Here is an 18,609-nt window from a genome sequence, read left to right as displayed (position 1 = left end):
TTGCGGAGGGCGCACGCCCCGCTTCCAGCTGCACAACCGACTGGCCTTTAAGCAGTCACGAACGAACCCTCGTTCGTTGCAGCCGTAGAAAACCTCTTTGTTTCTGCGCGACTTCCTCCTTTTTCTTCACTCTCGTCAGTGAAAACGAATCGCCCCGAATCTCAAGATCGCTATCCATAAATATCAGTTACGTGTGTGATATTCTCGATATTAACAGTGTGACTGTGATCCATTTTCTGTTTGGGTTTCTCTAACGTTCTGTCGCTGCAAGAGATGCTGCTGGAAATAGAGGGCAAGGGCTACTTCTCGTAAGTCTATTCCTATGCTACGACGCTCGTCGAAAGATGATAAGCTTAGCTAGTTTAGACGGATCTTGCTTCGATTCGATCCTCGCCGCGATTAATCCATTAAGAATTTCGTTAGTAGTGAAATTTGTCGTCGCTGGATGCAGACGAGCTTATTGAATTAGCTCGGTAGGACGGAGATTGGGATACCAGGATCGTGAATTAGGATGCGAATACACGGAATACTCTGACAGATAGACGTTGTAAATCAGTGTTTGAGAAATCCTCGCTAATTCGGACCGTTTGCTCGAACGATATTTACCTACTCGCTCCTTTTCTTCTTCTTTTTTTTTTTTAAGACTTTACGGATTTCTACCTTTCAATATTCGCGTGAGGGGAATAACTTTAGATCTAGTGATACGTACATTTATCGTGCATGTATATTTGTAATTTTGATGTACTTGTAATTGCTAGAAATTTGTATTTGCTTAGAACATTCTACTTGTACCGTCCTTCCGTACGACACTCGAGATTTTGTCAAGATCAAAAATTCTTTGCGTTGAAAGGAAGAAAAGGCTTTTATGTGGTTGAATGGACGAACATATTTCGTAAGCGAGAAGCAACATTTATCGACATTTAACGATAAACGAGCGATTATGTCAGCTATTAATCGTGTTGCTAAGCGCGTATCTTATTGTCGATGCAACATGTTTTCTGCTTTAAATTGCATATTGATCATTATAAAATATCCGCGTACACGCGTCGCACAAGATCATTACTTTCTGATTCTGCGTGATGTGATTGAATACCAAAAATAGGTGAATACATATTTTCTAATTATAGCGATAATTAAGAAAATCTCAACGACAACACGTAAAACATGAAATGATATTATTACAGATTATGCTAAATGAAACGTTTGTCTCTGGCAGTGTATCGTTTTCATGTATATAGAATAATATTACATTTGAAAAATCCTCAAACCATAACAATTTTATGTATTTTAGGGTGAAACAGAGAAATTCTGTTAATTCCTGTAATTAAAATTGAATATGTTCATTCTTATTCATTGAACGCATTATTATTTCAACGCTTAATTTTAATATTTAAGTAACATTTATACGCCAAGAAACCATGTTACACAGAGAAAGCTGTATTAGAGAAATTTACTATATTTCCAGCAATACAAACAAATAATTTCTAAGCTTAGAAATAAACATATTTAATAACTTTGTTTCATAATATTTTATGGTTTTATGAAATATTAAATATCACTTTTTGACATTCAATTTGCTGTTATTTACTTGAAGATAGATTTTATCTGTTCGAACATTGGCTTGATTTTAATTGGCTTGAAATCGTTTCTGTTATATTATTATAAGGTCATGGCTATTGTCATTATATAAATAAACATGATACCTACAACCCTCAGATACAATGATACGCAAACGATACATTATAGTCTTAATAAGTTTTAACGTTAGCATGCAAACAAGAACGTAAGCCGTCTAAATAAAAACATTCGCAGTGATTAGGTTCCTTTGTTTTTATACGAATTGAATTAATTCTTCATAAAGATTTATGCAAATATAATTTTCATCCCGTCTGTTGGAAATCTCTGCCTCGAACGTGAATTACAATTAATTTTTTCATAAGAAATATATGAAGATATTATACTGAAAAGATATCTGACAAAGTAGATTTTCAAATGCATTGTACATAAAATACATAGAGTGAAAATTTGATAAGGATCTTATGAATTTGCGTTGAATGTGTATATGCTTGATGTTTAAATAGCATGTGCCATAAATATCTTCTCAAACGAGATTCTTATTAAGAAGATATAATATCGTTTACACAGTTCAGTGAATATGTTAAAATTTTGTGTTAATTATCATATGTAAAACCAAACCATTGCTCACTTACCTTCAAACGTTAATTTGTTTCTTTTCTCATATATTTCTAATTTGTAAAAATTATCGCATATTGCCAGTGGTTTGTACAAATTATTTCGTACATGAAAGTATGTACTGTTGGATATTGTCAAAATCCTCTAACTGAAACAAAAAGATCAAAATCTCTAAATTAGAAATTTGAAACTAAATAAAATATTTTAAATTACTTACACGATGTTTAAGCCTAGAATCTTATAAGAACGACCACTGGTAACAGTGACTTGCATTATCAAAAATCTATTAATCACAATTAAAATACGTCCAATGAAATAAATGCTTTTTGGACAAAAATACTAGTAACTTTTTGTCAGGCGCTCTGCTTGATTGATCTACTATGATTTTCAAATATTCGGCCTAATTGATGGTTTGTTCACAAGTGGTTTTTTATATGTTTTCCTGTTATACGTATACTTCTCATTAATAATATTTAAAATAGATATATATTTCAAATGAAGATATTAGTCGTCGATATTTATGTGACATTCGTAAACTGTAGCTACCTTTAGATGTAAGTATAATATTTATAATTTATAACGTATTGTCACACATGCAACAATTAATTATAATCGATTACTGTTTAATATAAAATGACATCATCCGAAGGCTTGCAAGTTTTCTGCAAATTTGTGAATTCCGTATATTTCAAATAAATCATTTTAATAATCCATTAAATTAAAATTATTCTGTATAATTTTGTAAACGAAGGTAAACTGGATTTTGCATAATTCGAGGTTCAGTTGATGTTGCAAAACATAATTAAACAAATACGCGTAAAATGTAAAAAATTTGGACAAATAAAAGTAGATATTCCACAGTTTACTGTTATTATTATGAACGTTCACAGTCTCGAAAAATGTGGCAGCTTTAAATACGAAGCGTATACCTACGTACGTATGTACAATTATTAACATGAAGATGAATATACAATTATTATAAATAAAATATACCTGTATATGTCTTATTTCTCGCGTGTTACATAAAAAAAAATAATATCACCAATTAGAAACAAATTTTATTAACGATTGTCTCAATGACATTGATATTGTTTATCTTAAAATTATCGTATCTGTATTTTTTGTTAGAAACCCTACAGTAACATTGTGATAACGCATTATAATAATACGAAGAATGCGTTACACAGAGCCTAACTAAGCGTAGATAGAGCTAGCTAGTGGCAACTATCTACGTGTCAAGTCTAGGAATCGTTATTAATAAATTATCATTGGATCTGCTAAAACAAGAGTGAACAGCTGCTATCGCAGTTGCGGATTTTAAATGTCTGTTTGTATAAAAAGAAATTCGAAGTTTATTCAGAAGTTATTTAGAAGAGCGAGAAATTACCGTGTAAGAAGTTTAAAAACCAACCAATTCCAACTGAACTTCATTTACCTAAGGATTAAGTTCGGCTTTAATGCAACAAAGAGACTAATCCGTGTAATTGTAGAACGACTAGACGACGAAAAAGCTCGATGAAATACTGTTTAGTAGTTCAGTGCTTTTAAATATCACATATTTGCTCATCGCAGGTTCTACTTTTGACGTTGGCGATTCTTGAATTTCTGGTTCAATAAAACGTCTAAAATGTATGTTTCTTTGACGTAATAAATACATATAAAACATTGCTGCAGTTACGTTATAAAAATTTTAATCATCAAACTAATGCAATAAACATTTTAATTAGAAACTTAAGCCAACGATATACATAAAAAGATCTTCATTTTCCTTAGCTTTGTAATTATTTAACGTCTTGTGCAACGTTTATGTACATAGAGGGGAAATGATAGTCTGAAAGTTAAATCTTTACTTTTAAATCTAAAAACAAATTAAAATATACTTTATCGATCCGAATTTAATTTAATAGGAATATTAATAATTTAATTTAAAGGGAATATTTCGCCGAAAGGTAATTAAAGATTTTATTTTTTATTTCAATGATTTTAATCGCTTCGGTTACGATGTTTATCCATCTTTATCCTCCTACATTGTAAGATTTCGGTAACACTGTTTAAGTAAAACGAGATTTTCATTGCATAAAGCCTCAACTGCTTTATTGTTTTCTGGTAGCAGAGCTATTTCCAGCTTTCCCCCTTTTGTTGCTTTATTGGCTGCCAGCCACGAGCAGTTTTTGACACTTCACAGCAGGCTGATCTTGCCCGTTATACAAAAGGAATTTAAAGAAATTAGAATGAAACACCATAAAGATCAATCGTGTATAAGAAGATTATACATGACATGATTGATGTCAAATTACCAATGATATTTCGATCAATAAACGTCGGTATCTTTTAACGTGTCGTTCTAACAAATTATTTTAAGCGAATCTTAGCTCGCACGAAATCGAATGAATGTTTAACATTTCAATGAGCTGAACTGAAATCTAATTGTACACATTATTGTAATTTCATATTTTGCCGATTGTCGAGCCAATCAAACAAATATCTAACTGAATGGTTTAGAAAACTGACAGGTATCGCGAGAGACATTGCACGTTACGGTTATTCCATGCTAATCTCTAATTAAGGAAATTGGAAAACATTTGTATGATTTTTTAATAGTCTGGAACATTGCTGAGACTAAAATTGCTTGTTTCAAATGAAATAAACCTCGATTACGTTCGATTTTCGGAAGACGAAGATTGAAAAGATAGGAATTTCTAAAACAAAAACGAAAAAAGACGGTTTTTGTATTATACTTTTCTATCTGTTACCATTAAACCGCGAATTTCTACGCAAATTCTTCTGTTTTTTTTCTCGCGAATATAATTAGAGAAGCATAAGTTCGATAGAAAATTGTTTCAAATATTACAGGAAGCACTATACTTTATATATTTCATACATTTTGTTCATACTATCTGCATCCTGTGCATTTTAGAGTTTCCTATAAACGCGTAAAAATCCACCATGATCATCATGGTCTGATTATCTTACATGCGAAATGCAGTTTTAGTCTCGAAGTACGTGGTGCATAACTGAGAAAGCGTGTTTAATAAAATTACAGGTGTATAATGTTCAACAAAAAAAGAGTGTACTATCATACAGAAGATGTAAGACAATATTGGAACAATAAGAGTCCTCTGCACTTTTTTTCTTTTCCTTGCTCCTTCCGCAGCGTAACCTTAGGGGAAGATGATGAAGGGAATTAAAAAAAGGCTTACTCGCTTCTTCTATGCAGCCCTTGATTCTAAACAGGCCGATATCCATCGAGGGTCGTTCTATCCGGTCTATCGATTTTTCCTGAAATCCGTTGTTGACCTTAATAGCTGTCTGTCGTTGCTATCTCAATCCAGCTTGCCTTCGAACGACCAAGATCTCTTTAAACATATCAGCCACGAAAATTGTTCGTAAGTATAAAGTAGCCCCATTCATCGTCCTCTAAGAGATACTAAACATATTCAAACAGTATACATACAATATACATGTGAGTGTTTCGAAGCGTGTAAATATTGAATAGAATTTTTTCTTTTTCTTTTAATTTCTTTCTCTGTTGCATCCACCGATCAATTTCAGTCATTGGAAATCATGTGGATCGACGTAAGATCACAGTTAAATATAAATATCACGTTAGATTAAAAGAAAAATTCGAAGGTGTTTCGAGAATTTCAATACACTTGAGCACGAATTCGCAATTCGAATCAATTCTTTAGGACTTTCGTTGATTATTACTGATGGTACATCCTACGTTGATATTCCGGGCAAGATACAACCACGCGTTCAATCGAGTTTATTTCGTTTCATTTGTTACGCAATGGCTGGTCGTCGTTTTTAAGTAGGTAAGCATGCGTACAATTTTTAGATGATCCGCAATCTTGTTAATGCTACCAGATGTTTTCTGTCAAACGACAATGGACTGGTTTCGTAAATATCGTTTCTCATACGGTGGAAATCTGTACGTATGTTGTACGTGAAACTTTCCAAGCTTGTCCCAATGTTCTATGTATAAATCAATTTGTCTGCTCTTTAAGAGAACCTGCAGCATTGCGCGATAATATTTCTAAGTTTAGAACAGGATAGTCGGAAATAAATAAAAGACCTACCTCTTTAAACATCTCCAAGTGTCGAAGCGCTACGGCCGTTTTCGGTGCTTCCTCAAGTTTCTAAGATTCCCCCACATTTGGTTAAGCATTGGGTGGAAAATGATCTGAAGAAGTTAAGTATTTTTTTCTACGTCAGCTATCCCGAGGGTAGAGGATATAAATACATTTTTAAAGGGCTCGTACTCAAGATAAGCTTATGCCAAAGTAAAAGGCAAGTTCGTTGAGCCAGCTCGAATCAAAAGACGCAGTTTTCACGTTCCACGCTGTAAGATTTTTATATCCTTTGGTAAATCCCTTGAATGATTCAACTTGAAACAAACAATTCACATGTACCGTAAATGGTTGCAGAGATATGCGACTACATTGTTATCTTGCTATTTTTGTATTAAAGGAAGAATACAATTCTCCAAAAATATATCTGTATATTATATACACATACATACATATATATGTAATATGCAACGTCTCACGATTACATTCTTATCGAGTTTAAACGAATTTGGTAATGTCGAATCGTTTCAGATTTGTTCAAATTCTATCCGGATAATTACGACAGATACATCACGAAGTTTCACGTGTAAGATGACACACATAATATGTATATTCTTACAAGTTTTTTATAGCAAGTGCTCAAATACTTTGATAAATCATTCGACAATAAGACTCACAGATATTTATAAATATTAACGCAGAATTATTAGTATTCAATAGCGTCGAAGCGTTCAAATCTGAATATTTAGAAGCATATAAGAGCATATTCAAATATTTATTTTCAGCTTAATTTTGTATACCAGTTCATATCGTGTAAATTACGAAACTAACTGCTGTAAATAGTATTCATAGAATTTACGCAGAAATCATTTTATTATCCCGTGCTTGTAGAGAGACGGCTTAATCACGTTGGGGATAGAAGGTTTAAACTGAAACAGTAGTTAAAAGCCAGACATCCGTCTCGCGTATACGATGCTAGATAAAGCTTCTCATAATTCATTGGTATGATGAGTACCGGTACTTATCTAGAATAGGCAGTGTAACGCAAAAACATCTGACTCAGTAAGTCATGTCCAAAGCTTCAGTTTCTGCTGATTCCCCCAAAACCATAAAATCCTCTGGGCAAGGCCCCTGAGTTGGTCTGCGATTAGATTTCAGAATATCTCTCGAAACGTCTCACTGTGTGAATTGTTCTTTTTTTATTCTTCGTCGATCTGAGACTGCGTATCAACGAACTCAGAATTCATAATAAAGTGCCATAGCCACTTAAAGATAGGCGTCTTTATTATTACTTGTCGCAGGCAAATCGCTCGAAATACCTGGTCGTAGATGAAAAGCGGAACTCGTACGATTATTTCGAAAGGAGACGATGCCGGACTGAGAAACTACGTTCTTCGAAACGACGTGCAAAAGCGTGGCCCATGCACCCTCACAAGGTTCTTCTCTGTGTTTAATGGTAGCACCAGGGAATTTTGTATTTTTCGTTACGACCGAGAAATGAAACCTTTGCTTCAGATGTATATCGTACTCAGAAAAATTAAAGGAAGCCGTACCAGTGAAACGTTATTATGTCCCACGGCCATCGTGCTGCTTGAGGGTTTCCGACATTCACAATAAAAAGAAATATCGTTTTGCCAAAAGAATAAGTTTTATTGAACTAGGAAGTTATCATCAACGCTGCGAATATAGCCCGGGGAACTAAAAAGCCTTTTTGTGCCCGATGTCAAGGTGCCTTTTCTGTCCATTCTTATCTTCAATGGCTAACCCAATGTTAGTTGTCGAAAGTACTATGGCATCGTATGATAATCTCGTTTTCACATAAAACCATCCATTGCTTTAGTTTTCATATAACACCTTCCAATTGAATCGTAAAAAGAAAAATAATTTCTTAACGCGAAAACGTTAGATCACACGTGACGTAAAATTTATCTTACCGTATTGTCAGATTCACTATGTTTCTGAAACGTTGACACGTACAATTGCTATCTTACACGTTATATTATTTTTTAGCAAGAAGGAACATTGGAAATGTCAATATCTACTATCAGTGGCGTGAAAAGCGATATCGCGAAATATTCTAATAAGAAAATCAAGGATGGTATTGTCACGAAAATGGAAATAATTTGGAAAGGGACAATGATTACGTTTTATTAACAATTTCAACTCAAAAATAATAATATCTGGAAACTTGAAACGTGACTATGATAATAATAATGGTGTAATAACGTCATAGAATTTCCATCTGGAGTACCGAAATTATAAACTACGCGTAATTAAACAACAGTTTTGTGCCTCTAACATTTTTTATTAAGAAAATTCTAACTATAACAATGTAAATTGTGACATTCCTTACTTTAAGGAATTTATCTCTTTAAACTTTGAAGTTTAATACCGATAAATATGCCAAAAATATATTCTTTCGTATGAGAAAAGATTACTTATTACATACATTTTGATCCACAATGTTGATTCTACAAATTATAATAAAAATTGTTCACAAGAAAAAATTGCAGATAGTTTCTTCGCGATAAATGGTAAATAAAGAAAAGATAAAAGCAATTTCAAATTGTACAATTGTCACTATTATTAAGAATAAACATTTTTTCCTGAATTTATACAACACGCATCCATTAATTGATTATGTGTATCTTAATTAATAACATATATATCTATCAAGTGATAAGAGAAGTGACACTAATGTGCTTATTTGATATTATCAGTTAAGAAGACGAAGTAACGCGTGATTCCAAAATTTCGAATGGTATTATACAATTACTACACATATAAAATATGTAGATTAGTTTACAAGCTTTTCGAATTTACTTTCTACGTTAGTTAATCACTTTCGAATTCTCCACTAAAGACCTAAAACAAACTGGCAATTTTAATTAAAGCAATATATAGGCAAGAGATATATGCCTGTATACATATATACGAATATTATTTCTGAGAAAATATTACTCCTATTCATCTTTTCTTCCTCGTGAAACACTGTTACTCATATTTTTATATCAGGCGCAATTAAAAGCTGTTCTTTGATTTCAGTTGATTATTAATTAATTAATCCATCTTCTTTCGTGATAAATTTTTGCCGTTTATTTGTGGTAGATAGAATCGTATCATCTTGATGGATATAGTTATCCCAATCGCATTTTGAAATTAATGCCACCGTGCTATCATTTCAATCATCTATAAATTCTCGGATCAATTGCCTCTGTCACGAAAATAATAGAGAATGAGAGAAATGAAATAACAATTACTATTAATTTAGATTAAATCAATTTACTCGTATTATATGACAATTATCGTCACACTCGTTTCGAGTTATTAAGAATTATTTTCTTCCTCGCGTTAACATCCTCGTAGGCTAGTTTATGATATTAAAAAAGAAAGAGAGACTATTTTTGAATCAGAATATCAGTTAAACTTGACTATCGCTATATTAAGCCCGGATATCATTTCTGCTATTATATACAGCCTGTCTGGAAATTTAACGGGATTGTCAATATACGTATTGCTGTCGATATATTATCACAAACATTCATCGTGTCTTTAAAAAGCGTTCATATTTTATTCAAAATATGTTTGCCCAGCATCGATACAGTGTTGGACGTATAAACGTTAAACGAACGAATAGATAAGTTTTTGACGATCTGTTTTTAAAATTGTCCGGGATATTCCTGTCGCGGCTACTGCGCTCGTAATGTTTTCCTAACGAGTCTTTTATTGCAATCACCTTTTTCATTTGGTTTTTAACGTCGCATTAACTTCCCAGTTGTTAGCGACGAAGTTCGTTCTGTTTTTGAATTCCTGGGAGTAGCAAGTAGTTATAGAGCGTGAAATCGGCTGAATATGTATCAGATGAATATGAAATGAGCAAGTCATTTGCTTTGTAGCCGAGAATTCACGTAGTGTTCAACCAAGTACACCGCGCTACGATGAACAGGTTGCATTATCATCGAAACGAAGCCAGATTTACTAAGCAAGACGCTATGACTGGTATGGTATGAGCTTTACATCATGTGCGTTCGAAGCACATTAAATATTAATACTTGAATACTGAACTGAAAACATAAGTTTCAAGGCGACGATGACGATTGGTAGGTAGTATTCACAGAGCAACTTGAAGAAAACCAAGTGCGTTATTTTTCAGACAGATTGCATGGGCTTATCCAAATTGGGCTTCGCATCTTCAAATCGAAATAAAACACAAATTATTTGATATTACAGCTTTTACATCATACAGCTTTTAGCATTTCGTACGTGACATTATGTTACGCGATTAGCTTTTTAAATTAGGCTGTAAATGTCATGTTCCAGCGAATCTGCTGCTTCGTGTTTGAACATGCACGTGGATATTCTAACAAATAAGAAAATCTGTATTGGCACTTACAGTCATTTTAAGGAATATACGTAACAAACCTAAATTCTCTCTTAGAATATAAAATTCTTTTTATTATTAATTATCAGGTATTTGAAATATTCAAATAATAGATATATAAATATATATAATAATAACAAGTGTTAAAATAAGAATACATTATAATAAGAATATTTTAATAAAGTTATATAAAATAGTATGGTATGTTTAATGAATACATTTTGTATAATAAATAACATTTTAGTAAACAAAACATTGTTTTCTACAGAACTTACAGTTTTGACACTTACAGCCTTATTTACTTCCACTGTTCGATTATGGAACGCAATATTATTCAAGCGCCTCCCTCGGCTTTTTTCCACGATCCCAAAACGTTTGACTCAATTTTCCGCTACATTTTCACATAACTGGGCTCAATTTCATCAATGGCGGCAGTAACATTGTTTTTCAGCTCGTCAATCGTCTTTGGATCATTGGCGTAGGCTTTACTTTCAAAAATTCCCACAGAAAAAATTCTAACGGTGTAGAATCGCATAATCTTGCTGGTCAATTGATGTTTCCTCTTCGTGAAATTAAGCGCCCATTGAATAACAATAAATTTAACAATAATAAATGTAGTATCGCGGACATAAGGCCTAGGAGTTAGCGGGTGAACCATATACAATGTCCCGAGAGCCGAGACGCCGATGGGCCCATCAATGTGTTTCATAGAAGAGGTCTACGTGGCTTTGAGAAGTCAAAGACGGTGAATCGAGAAGTCAGAGAATGCGAGTTGCGTTGTCGATATAGTGCTGCTAGCTTTGTCGAGAGAGTGTGGTCCGCGTGAGAGAGAACGTTGGATCCGTTGTGTCGAGAGTTGTCTAGATTGTAGTGTGGTATTGCGATTAGTTCATATTAAACTACCATCGTTTTTCTGTCTATATTCGTACAATCCATTCATTGTAAATAAATTACAAATATTAGGATATAATAACAATATATTCCATTGAAGATACTACATAAATCAATTCAAAAAATAAATTAATTGAAGAAGATTGGTCATTCAGCAAAGTCGGCAAAGTTCAGTCAGGAGTCTCATTGTCAGACAAGTTTAGTTAAAATCGTTCACTCGTTGTTAGTCGAAAGTATCGATATTCAGATACTCAAGGAGATTCTGGCAACTTAGACATAAATTTCAATTTGCAAGCATGTAGTGCCACGATAACTGATAACTTTACTTCGTTAACCTTCGTCTTTCGAGCATACCTCGAGCTTTGCATAATGTACGATATCTAAGGTTGCTAGTTACCGAAGTTCGAGTACACCTTATGACATCAGCGCTCTTTATCGCTATTAGTTGCCGTAACTGTTACTAATAAATATAATAAATTACGTTATTTATTACTGCAATGCTTTCAGAATGTTGTCAACAGAATTAGTTAATTCACTTCGTTCTATCGATCATATTCTGAATTCGTTTATTTGAATTTGCGTGTATACAGAAAAAGAAAAAAAGAGGAATAGAATAAGAATAGAATGTTTCATTTGTGCATGTAATAGCTCTAATAATAGAAATAGGAGGTGATATTTCAGCTTATCAACGCTATTGTTTTGAATAGTCGCAGTGACCAAATAACGTTACCATTACATTGACCTAATTAAACATTGCACTTTGTATTAACGTTGGTGGATCTTGGTGAATATGTAATACCTTTACGAGCCAATGTATGCACATTTTTGCCCTGTTTCGTTTAATGTCTATCGTAGATAATTATCTATCATAAACAAAAGTATCCTACGGAAGAAACTCCTACAATTTCGTTGGTTACAGAAAGCCAGGAAAGTCGTACGACATATCACGATGTAATAGTAAAATTGCACGAACGAACGATTTTTATTCGAATACTATTACTGATTCTGATATCGATACAACGCAACGATCTCTTCGTACGAGACATGTTAAATTAACGAAGAGCGACTGGTTATTACGTAGTATTGTACTGAAGTGAGAAGATGGTTAACAGGATGGCACGGAAGCAGGAGAAGCACTCCCCTATCACGCTCATTGTCACGCGATACTATATAATCCTATTTGCAGTTTAGGAACTTTCGTTTAATATGCGTGCATGTATTTATGACTGTATTCGAAGTTATCGGAACAATCGATCGGAAGTTCTAGAGATCCTCTCTATCTTGAGAAACTTTATAGAACAATAATCGCTCAAAGATAATCGATCAAATTGTCATGCCTTTACACATACCTAGCTAGCTTCGTTTCTGCATGATCGGTAGAACAAAGATAACTGCGAGTCGATCGGATTTCAAGATAATCGCAAGTTTAATATTGGATAGATAATGTGGAAAGTTCACGTCTGAGAAACTGTGTATGTCTTTGGAAACGATTCAGTTAAATTGCTTGCAATCGTCAAGTTTCAATAAAATGAATAATCCGCAATAAAATTATATCGCTGTGCGAAGATAATTAAAATAAATTGAAATATAATTGCGAATTATCTATACTAAAAGCTTCCTGATTACGATTTGCACTCCTAGAGTAACTAAGGTGTGCATATGTATAGGATTGGATCTAATGAATTTTGAAAATGTGATTGGACTATTGGACATTGAATATTTAAGACCGACTTCGGACGAGCAGTTTGCGGCAAATCGCCTTAGCGACGGTAGGTTGGAAGAACGAGGAAATGCATATGTATGTCTTCTTCTTTTGTGACATAGAAGAATTTTACATCTCTGCTCTACCAGCGCTACCAACGTTAATCATGTCTTGTTAATCTCATTACAACGACTATATTAATGGGTCCATTCCGTTAATTTTAAGTAAATAAATGAAAAATTAAATGAAAATTAAAAACTAAATTAAACTCGAGCGATATAATGCCGCATCCACGTTGCTATTCGCGAACAGCTCGCGAATCATATTCGCTGACGGTGTGGACACTTTTGTAAATTGCGAGCAGGTTACTGCAAACACTCTTCTTCCTTTTTCCAAAAGAAAGACTATTCGAGAAATATTTTCTTCTCTCCGAACACTATCTATGCGTGTAAAGTCAGCAACAATTTTTCCTTAAAAACTTCTCACGTCTACGATAATGACCATAAAAAATCTTATATAATTTCTTCGATGTTTACGATAATATGAATAGTCAAAATTTCTCTGGATGGTGTTTTCATCCCTAACACCGTTTCCTAGCAGGAAGAAGAAATTGCTTCGTTACAAGCACCACATGAACTACATTTGCGTAGCAAAGTGACCAATTTTTGGAATTTTCGAGTTGCCGAACTTCCCTTGTTAGTAGCGCTTGAAAATACTGGTTTTACGAATCCTGATTCATGGTCAAACGTGGCGCATACACGTATACGTACAAAGTTTGCGCCGAGCGAGGCGGGATTACGGTTGAATGTTAAACAGAATGGAAATGAGAAAAAATTATTGGCATGGAGGTGCTTCTAGTGAACGTAGCGTCGTAATTGGAGCGCTAGCAACTAGCTAGTGGTTTTGCAAGTATACCTCAGACTTGAAGAATTGCGGTTGAAAAATAGCTGTGACTTCCTCAACCTTACAGCCGCTGTTCATATGGACGCAGCACTTGTACTTTGTGCATTTTTATTGTTTGCTGCTTGCTATTGTTTGCTAATGTTAGGGAGTGATAGATGGTCATTCTATGCAATACTGCAGAAGAAGTTTAATTATTGTTGATATTTACACATGCATGTAAGGGGAACCATCTAAATAGAATCACCTAAAATTGACCTAAATATTTCGTCTGATATTTATGACTCTATAAGAAAACTGTTTATAGTAATACCTATCACTGATGACGACAGCGTATCACTGATACGTTTGAAATTCAGTAATATTTGAGCAGATATACAGAAACTGGATTTTACCAAACAACAGATATTAAATTATATTAAATATGCAATTTTGTGCAATTATTCAATTTTCTTTATTAAAAACGTGACAGAAATATACAACAGCAAGTTGTTATATATAAGACATCTTTCTTGGCGATACCGACAATTTCTAATTTTAGCTTTGTGACTGCGGAATTTGTGAAAAATTTCGGTTTACATTTATATATTTATAGCGATCTGTTCGAAACAGCAAACAGAATCACAAAGAAGAAATTCCTTTGAAAACTTTTTTAAAAATATGTCAAGGTTAATTCTGTTCTTGCATATGATAAGAAATTGCAGAGTAGTTAGAGTTAGATTGTAACCATCATCTCACTGCTATTAGATTCTTCTCTGTGAAATAAATTAAACATATGGCTTATCACGATAAGCCAACAACGTCGCAGAATATGAAAAGGATTGTAGTTTCAAATTCAACACAAAATGGAAAATTGTATAGAGTATTGATTAAAACTTTGGAAAGTTATCAATAAAGTGTAACTGTAAATATCTTCTAAATAAATAAAATCTTGATAAAATTCTTATGCTTGTCTTCTCATTCCAATCACAGAGTAAAATATAAAAATATGTGAAACATATATTTTTCTATAACTTTGAAAAATAAGTAAATGATAGGCTTGATAGACAAAATTTTATTTTTCGTTGAAAGAAATCAATTTAAAACATTTATAAAAATTCAACGGATTAAGATATCGAAACAGTTTTACGTTAAATTGTAGATAATATATTTTTGTACAAGTTCCCACAAAATTTGTTTACTTTTAACATTCCACTCACATTTGTTTGCTAGATACAAGCAAACGATGTTCCGCTGGATGTGGAGTTGAATAATGTTATAGCACTCAGGCATTTTGTAATTTTATGTAATCAAAAAAATATGAATACAGAGTTACGATGCTGCCTAAGGTTCCCTATAAAAATCTTGATCCTTTGCCAAATATTTAGTTTAATAAATATTAGTTACCTAAATTAGTTCTTTTTCCAAACTTCGCATGCCTTCGTAATTTGGTTATCAATATCAGTGACGAATTTATTATCTGAACAATCTACGTTTCATAGTAACTACTATGGAGTTAGTGCATCATTGATCAATCCACAATAATTTTCTGCTTATTAATTCACAGTTATATCAAGGAAGGGACGGTGAAAAATATAACCTATCAAGGTAAAGGTTTTCATGATTCATTACATCCTTGTACATGCATACCAAGTGTCGTTGGTTCGTCCCGTTCTAATATCATCATACACTAGCGGAAGTTGTACTTTACGTGAAGTGCCATGCGATGCGCATGATACTTCTTCTCAAGACACTTCACGTACAACCCTCGCTGCCACCCTTTTAGATTAGTGCGGTCTGAATGAACAACACTTGCTGCACATTGCCTTACACAAATTCGTGTGTAATCCACAATATAGCAAAGGGAGAATGATCGAAAAAATCTAAAAAGTAAATAGAATATTTACAGTTAGTATAATGTCTACCGTTCGAAGCTTCATTTTCCAGAATAACGATTTAGAAAATTTATCTAATACTTACACAGCAATTCTCAAACATTCGTTTTGGCCACTGACATTATCACTGATTTTTGTTATTTGGTTTGTTAATATTAACAATAAGACGAATGAAATTATACAATAGGTTTGGATATTCTTTGAAGGTTCAGTCGCTATAGAATCCAGTAATAAATAATTATTATATTACACAGAATATCATTTCCTTTAAAATCACTGAAATTTTATTAAAATAATCACACGCAGTTTCTGGCTTATCGTGTGTGGATATTTCTTCTTTTTATCTTCAATAATTTGTACAATTTGTCCTAGGGGATATTCGGGGTAAATCTCTGTAGCAGGTTTCGAAGTCGTATCATGTAGATGCCTTCCCAGCAGAAAGCACCCGTGCAGAAAATTTATACCAATGTTCTATCATCGCAGAAGAAGGTCTTCTGGATGTTTCCTTGGAGTCTTCTGGATACATTAACCGTCTAAACATCCTTGTCTGAGTTATTCCGATGATTCGGTAGATTTATATTTCCCTATTAGGTGGGTTATTTTCATTTCGTAGTGCTTAGTTTACTTCTACTTACTTTACTTAGTCTTTGCTAGAGTTTAGCAATGTGACGTTTTACAGGCATGTCGTAGAGCTCGACTCCACACGTCCAAATTAATTTGGTAATTATTTCATAAATTAAGAGCTTGTTTTTTTCATAATTAATTCAGTGTCTGCCAGTGAATCAGTATAAACTTTTTCTTTCGATCCGGATTTCGTCCAATTTTTTACGTATATTGTGTTTCCATGTTAAGCGAGTCTAGACTCATTGCCAGATAGGTAATTCTCGTAACTTCTGGTATCGTATCGTTGTTGAGTGATACTGAAGGGAAATACTTTTTCTTAATTGGTGTTTACTTTAATTTTCCATTGATCTTGCCGTAATTCAATCTTTTGGGTATGCTGCTGCGATATAAGAAACTGAAGAAACTGTGTTAAGATCCTCGTGTAAGGCTGACATGGGAACATGTTTCAAAATAAGAACTGTAGAGAATATCTGTAAAGAAATTGATGGGATTTATCATAATTAAAATCGAATTACCAACATATACTAGAAACGTTAGCGACTCTATCCATTCAATATTTTTAAACACCAAATATATATTTATTTAATGAACTCTTATTATGACTTTCTTATACCTTTATGCAAAATTTATATTAATATAAAAAAGAAATTATGCGTTTATCTTAGAGTGCATCTATTCCGTAAGCATATGAATTCATACTTGCGTGTAAAGAAAATGTTGTCACGAACAATTTACGCTGTGATAGAAGAAAAATTTTTCGGCTTGTGGCTAATGAAAAGACATATAATGCATACGTACATATAAGGCAATATTTTCACGTATTGTTTATTCATGGCAATCACATTTTCTCTTCATCGATCTTACCTTAAATTTACGTTAAACCTGCATTAATTTTATAACAAATACATATTTGTTTTTCTGATCCAAGAATACCTGTCTTTAATCTGCAGTTATCTTCATCGACACAATCGAACAAGGAAATTGCAGACGAAGTTGTAGGTACCTCGATGTAATTAAATAGATAAAAAGGTGTAAATCGTTGATAATTAATCAGTAATCTTTTAATATCACGGAGGAATATGTCTTACTATGTTATTGCTTATCAATAAAATTGCGTGATCGTGCTACGTTTCGTCTAATCGTAGCGTAATCAAGAAAAGTAATAGAAGCAGCATTATATAGCTTGCTTGCACTCAATTTCTACCACCTACGGATCTTTTGCTCTCCGTCTCTTTCTCAAGAGCCGGCCGTTGTATATGACGAGCTTGCTTGCACACACACCACCTGTCGCGAATAAAAGCACGAAACGAGGCAGGAAAGCAACGTATAATATATAGTTTCAACATATATAGCAACGTATACAAAATGTTCGTAGAACAAACGGTAAGCAAGCGTAACTTTTACACGAAAAGAAAAGTATCTCATGAAATATAAGCAAAATAAAACACCTAATAAGGAGTTACATGTAATAATAACCATAATATACGCTTGCGTCTCCTGCTACAAGAGATACACAAGGTGTATAAATCAATGCTATTCCATGCCGTAATCTTGTGAACATAATACTATTTCATTTAAAATGCGCAAGGTTATTTTACGTTACACGATATTGCTTTCGGCATGTAGCCTAATAATTTAAAGTAAAAGACGAATTCGATGTATTCTTTTCGGGAAATTGGAACACGTTATTTTCTTTGTTTATTTCAAAAATGGTATTTTTCTTCTTCTTGCTTTTAATAGTAAGTAAGTATAAAGCGAGCGTTACCGTAAACTGAGAAAACATTAGCAAGTTTTTGTAATATTTTGCCGTGCGCTACAAAAACCTACAAAAAAAAAAATACTTATATTTACTTTATATACCTTACCGTGACATTACATCTTCTGCCATTTTTAATTGCCTTTAACTTATTCAAGTATGCAAAAGCGGAAGATTTTTCTCCTTTGCGACTTTTAATCTATGTTAATTGCCCGCAA

At 33.3% G+C, this 18,609-nt stretch overlaps 1 protein-coding gene across 8 annotated transcripts in view; it reads left to right on the top strand.

The window, feature by feature from the left end:
* The window catches only part of LOC122572000 (probable G-protein coupled receptor CG31760), an 84,662-nt gene continuing 66,053 nt past the window's right edge, over positions 1-18,609 (top strand). For 5 of the 8 annotated variants that reach the window (XM_043736441.1, XM_043736440.1, XM_043736438.1 and 2 more), the window contains exon 1: positions 5-308. The gene's annotated coding sequence lies outside the window, so the exon portion shown is untranslated. Of the gene's footprint in view, positions 309-18,609 lie in introns of all 8 variants that reach the window. The other 3 variants (XM_043736444.1, XM_043736442.1, XM_043736445.1) reach the window with 3 other exon arrangements.

The sequence above is a fragment of the Bombus pyrosoma genome, linkage group LG10, assembly GCF_014825855.1.
Source record: "Bombus pyrosoma isolate SC7728 linkage group LG10, ASM1482585v1, whole genome shotgun sequence".
In the NCBI taxonomy this organism is placed as follows: Eukaryota; Metazoa; Arthropoda; class Insecta; order Hymenoptera; family Apidae; genus Bombus; species Bombus pyrosoma.
This window is presented reverse-complemented; position numbering and strand designations above follow the sequence as displayed.